The sequence below is a fragment of the Eleutherodactylus coqui genome, chromosome 4 (assembly GCF_035609145.1).
Source record: "Eleutherodactylus coqui strain aEleCoq1 chromosome 4, aEleCoq1.hap1, whole genome shotgun sequence".
In the NCBI taxonomy this organism is placed as follows: domain Eukaryota; kingdom Metazoa; phylum Chordata; class Amphibia; order Anura; family Eleutherodactylidae; genus Eleutherodactylus; species Eleutherodactylus coqui.
In genome coordinates, this window is record NC_089840.1 from 74,795,955 (window position 1) to 74,801,954 (window position 6,000).

Consider the following 6,000-nt stretch of genomic DNA (forward strand, 5'->3'; position numbering starts at 1 on the left):
AGGAAGTAACGGAGGGGGTACAGAATTCCTGCTATTGAATCTGTCTGGTGGGAGGGGGGACGGTGATCTGAAGTACAATAAAGCGTAAATGCCAAACTATTGCAGCATAGATAGATATTTGGATTAAATGTACGCCACTTTTAGGTAAACCTGGGGACATTTAAAGATCACTCTATGAAGTCTCTACAAGACATCAGACTTTGGGCTTTTACCCCCTAGCGTTTTTTTTTTTTTTCAAATGTCAATGGGACTTTCTAATGTTAAATTCGCATCGCACAAAAAACGCAAAAACGGCAACTTGTACTAATATTAAAATCTGTACTGTGCATGTCCGATGGTGAGCAGTGCAGATCATTCGAAGTACAGAAGACCTGGGAGTACAGAGGCCACCGTCTGCCCGCACAGGTATGCAGGGTTCTTGGCTGCAGGCAGGGTCAGATTTTTCTGAGGGCTCCATGACGCAGAATCCGATCAGCCTGTAGACATGAGGTTAAGTATATAAGCAGTAAAATACAGATTTTAATATTACTGGTTAACTGGATTAGAAGATTTATTGTGTTGCATCTAAACTTGACCAAGACAATGTAAATGTAATTATTCAAGAATGTAATTTTGGTTTAACTTTTCCTTGCTGGTCAACCACATAAAGTTACAGAACAAGGTAGGTTCTGAAGCACACGATACATAAAGTTCACCTATCTGCTGTTGCATTACTCACTGTAGAGTTTCATATTGCTCCTCGAAGTAACATCAGCACTAGTGATAACTTTTCAAAAGTTCGGTTTAGCCCGTTTGCTGAATGCTTGCAAAAAGTTCAGTTGGGTCCAAATTAGTGCCAACTGAAAGGAAGTTCACCAAAACAACTAAAACTGATGTATAAACACTACACATTCACATGAGCGATATTTCCACGAGTTCTGTCTGATTGCAATATGGACAGAACTTGGGAGAGAAAAGAACCCATTCATTTGAATGGGCTCATGCACATGAGTGATTTTTCACTCAGACCGATGGTCAAAATTTGAAAAATAGTAGCAAGTCCTATTATTGTGCGAGAATAGGACATGTAATGTGCGGTGTCCACCACATGGGATAGGACATGGACAGAGTGCCTGTGTGCTGTGATGCTAGTTGCACACAAGAATCTTAGGCACAGCTTGCATTGCCCGTGTAAGTGTTTCAGGTAGAACTTTGCTAAATGCTTAGTTCATGCCAAACTGAACTTTTAGCAAAGTTTAGTTCACTTAAAACTAGAGATGAGCGAACGCGTTCGTCCGAGCTTGATATTCGTGCGAATATTAGGGTGTTCGGGATGTTCGTTATTCGTAACGAACACCATGCGGTGTTCTGGTTACTTTCACTTCCTTCCCTGAGACGTTAGCGCGCTTTTCTGGCCAATTGAAAGACAGGGAAGGCATTACAACTTCCCCCTGCAACGTTTAAGCCCTATACCACCCCCCTGCTGTGAGTGGCTGGCGAGATCAGGTGTTCGCCTAATATAAAAGTCGGACCCTCCCGCGGCTCGCCTCAGATGCGGTGTGAGTTAGATGAGGGACAGTGCTGTTTATACCGGAGCTGCTGTAGGGAAAGAATTGGTAGTTAGTGTAGGCTTCAAGACCCCCCAAAGGTCCTTATTAGGGCCACTGATAGCTGTGTGTTGGCTGCTGTTAGCAGTGGGATTTTTTTTTTTCTCAAAATCGCCTCTGCAGACCGTTGCACCTGGCATTAGGGACAGAAGTGCTGCATAGGCAGGGAGAGTGTTAGGAGTGAGTGTAGCCTTCAAGAACCTCAACGGTCCTTTCTAGGGCCATATTTATCCGTGTGCAGTACTGTCCAGGCTGCTGTTAGCTGTGCTGCATTTTTTTTGGGCTTCTCAAAATCGCCTCTGCAGAGCATTCCACCCTCCATTGATACTGCAGGGAAAGAATTGTATAGGCAGGGCCACAACACAGTTATTATTCATAGAATATACGCAGTGCTGCCTTTTGGTGGGAAAAAACTGAAAACAAATCTATTTGTCCAGCCTCTGTCCGTCCTTACGGGCGGTGGAGACGTGTGAGCTGCGTGAAGAACAGTGCTAAATCATACGCACCCAGCTACGCTTTACTGCTGGCTTCGCCATTTGCTTTCCTTAATTGGGAAAAAAAATACCTGCTCTGCCAGAGTTATAATAACTCTGCTACCCTCACGTTCTGTGACACATAAGCAGGGACACAGCACAGTTATTAAACTTCTCATGTTCATTGAATATACGCAGTGCTGCCTGTTGGTGGGAAAAAACTGAAAACAAATCTATTTGTCCAGCCTCTGTCCGTCCTTACGCCTGTGGAGACGTGTGAGCTGCGTGAAAAACATTGCTAAATCATACGCACCCAGCTACGCTTTACTGCTGGCTTCGCCATTTGCTTTCCTTAATTGGGAAAAAAAATACCTGCTCTGCCAGAGTTATAATAACTCTGCTACCCTCACGTTCTGTGACACATAAGCAGGGACACAGCACAGTTATTAAACTTCTCATGTTCATAGAATATACGCAGTGCTGCCTGTTGGTGGGAAAAAACTGAAAACAAATCTATTTGTCCAGCCTCTGTCCGTCCTTACGCCTGTGGAGACGTGTGAGCTGCGTGAAAAACATTGCTAAATCATACGCACCCAGCTACGCTTTACTGCTGGCTTTGCCATTTGCTTTCCTTAATTGGGAAAAAAATACCTGCTCTGCCAGAGTTATAATAACTCTGCTACCCTCACGTTCTGTGACACATAAGCAGGGACACAGCACAGTTATTAAACTTCTCATGTTCATTGAATATACGCAGTGCTGCCTGTTGGTGGGAAAAAACTGAAAACAAATCTATTTGTCCAGCCTCTGTCCGTCCTTACGGGCGGTGGAGACGTGTGAGCTGCGTGAAGAACAGTGCTAAATCATACGCACCCAGCTACGCTTTACTGCTGGCTTCGCCATTTGCTTTCCTTAATTGGGAAAAAAATACCTGCTCTCCAAGAGTTATAATAACTCTGCTACCCTCACGTTCTGTGACACATAAGCAGGGACACAGCACAGTTATTAAACTTAGATAATTCATTCACTAGAGGCAGTGGGGCCTTTCGTTTTCCAAAAAGGGCAAAAATTATATTTGGCCTGCAGTCTTGCGCCAATTTATTTCCTGCCTGTGAAATCAAATCACTGGTAATACAGCATGCTGAGGGGTAGGGGTAGGCCTAGAGGACGTGGACGCGGCCGAGGACGCGGAGGGCCAAGTCAGGGTGTGGGCACAGGCCAAGCTCCTGATCCAGGTGTGTCGCAGCCGACTGCTGCGCGATTAGGAGAGAGGCACGTTTCTGGCGTCCCCACATTCATCGCCCAATTAATGGGTCCACGCGGGAGACGGTTATTAGAAAATGAGCAGTGTGAGCAGGTCCTGTCCTGGATGGCAGAAAGTGCTTCGAGCAACCTATCGTCTACCCGCAGTTCTGCGCCGTCCACTGCTGCCAATCCGAATCCTCTGTCTGCTGCTCCTCCTTTCTCCCAGCCTCCTCACTCCACTACAATAACACCTGCTCAGGAGCGGGAGCACTCCCAGGAACTGTTCTCGGGCCCCTGCTTAGATTGGGCAGCAGCGGTTCCTCTCCCACCAGAGGAGTTTATCGTCACTGATGCCCAACCATTCGAAAGTTCCCGGGGTCCGGGGGAAGAGGCTGGGGACTTCCGCCAACTGTCTCAACAACTTTCTGTGGGTCAGGAGGACGATGACGATCAGACACAGTTGTCTTGCAGTGAGGTAGTAGTAAGGGCAGTAAGTCCCAGGGAGCAGCGCACAGAGGATTCGGAGGAAGAGCAGCAGGACGATGAGGTGACTGACCCCACCTGGTGTGCAACGCTTACTCAGGAGGACAGGTCTTCAGAGGGGGAGTCAAGGGCATCAGCAGGGCAGGTTGCAAGAGGCAGTGCGGTGTCCAGGGCCAGGGGTAGAGGCAGGGCCAGACCGAATAATCCACCAAGTGTTTCCCAAAGCGCCCCCTCGCGCCATGCCACCCTGCGGAGGCCGAGGTGCTCTAAGGTCTGGCAGTTTTTCACAGAGACGCCTGACGACCGACGAACAGTGGTGTGCAACCTTTGTCGCGCAAAGCTCAGCCGGGGAGCCAACACCAACAGCCTCACCACCACCACCATGCGCAGACATATGATGGCCAAGCACCCCGCAAGGTGGGACAAAGGCCGTTCACCGCCTCCGGTTTGCACCCCTGCCTCTCCCCCTGTGCCCCAACCTGCCACTGAGATGCAACCCCCCTCTCAGGACACAGGCACTACCGCCTCATGGCCTGCACCCACACCCTCATCTCCGCTGTCCTCGGCCCCATCCAGCAGTGTAGTTCAGCGCACCGTTCAGCCGTCGCTTGCGCAAGTGTTCGAGCGCAAGCGCAAGTACGCCGCCACGCACCCGCACGCTCAAACGTTAACCGTCCGCATCGCAAAATTCATCAGCCTTGAGATGCTGCCGTATAGGGTTGTGGAAACGGAGTCCTTCAAAAGTATCATGGAGGCGGCGGCCCCGCGCTACTCAGTTCCCAGTCGCCACTACTTTTCCCGATGTGCCGTCCCAGCCCTGCACGACCACGTCTCCCGCAACATTGTGCGCGCCCTCACCAACGCGGTTACTGCCACGGTCCACTTAACTACGGACACGTGGACAAGCACAGGCGGGCAGGGCCACTACATCTCCCTGACGGCACATTGGGTGAATTTAGTGGAGGCTGGGACAGAGTCAGAGCCTGGGACCGCTCACGTCCTACCCACCCCCAGAATTGCGGGCCCCAGCTCGGTGCTGGTATCTGCGGAGGTGTATGCTTCCTCCACTAAAGCACCCTCCTCCTCCTCCTCCTCCTCTGTCTCACAATCAAGATGTGTTAGCAGCAGCATGTCGCCAGCAGTCGGTGTCGCGCGGTGTGGCAGCACAGCGGTGGGCAAGCGTCAGCAGGCCGTGCTGAAACTACTCAGCTTAGGCGATAAGAGGCACACGGCCCACGAACTGCTGCAGGGTCTGACACAGCAGACCGACCGCTGGCTTGCGCCGCTGAGCCTCCAACCGGGCATGGTCGTGTGTGACAACGGCCGTAACCTGGTGGCGGCTCTGCAGCTCGGCAGCCTCACGCACGTGCCATGCCTGGCCCACGTCTTTAATTTGGTGGTTCAGCGCTTTCTGAAAAGCTACCCACGCTTGTCAGACCTGCTCGTAAAGGCGCGCCGGCTCTGCACACATTTCCGCAAGTCCCACACGGACGCTGCCACCCTGCGCACCCTGCAACATCACTTTAAGCTGCCAGTGCACCGACTGCTGTGCGACGTGCCCACACGGTGGAACTCTACGCTCCACATGTTGGCCAGGCTCTATGAACAGCGTAGAGCTATAGTCGAATACCAACTCCAACATGGGCGGCGCAGTGGGAGTCAGCCTCCTCAATTCCTTTCAGAAGAGTGGGCCTGGTTGGCAGACATCTGCCATGTCCTTGGTAATTTTGAGGAGTCTACCCAGGTGGTGAGCGGCGATGCTACAATCATTAGCGTCACCATTCCTCTGCTATGCATCTTGAGAAATTCCCTGCAAACCATAAAGGCAGCTGCTTTGCGCTCGGAAACGGGGGCGGGGGAAGACAGTATGCCGCTGGATAGTCAGGGCACCCTCCTGTCTATTTCTCAGCGCGTACAGGAGGAGGAGGAGGAGCATGAGGAGGATGAGGAGGAGGGGGAAGAGACAGCTTGGGCCGCTGCTGACGGTACACCGGCTGATTGCCTGTCATCCTTTCAGCGTGTATGGCCTGAGGAGGAGGAGGAGGAGGAGGAGGAGGAGGATCCTGAAAGTGATCTTCCTAGTGAAGACAGCCATGTGTTGCGTACAGGTACCCTGGCACACATGGCTGACTTCATGTTAGGATGCCTTTCTCGTGACCCTCGCGTTGCACGCATTCTGGCCACTACGGATTACTGGGTGTACACACTGCTCG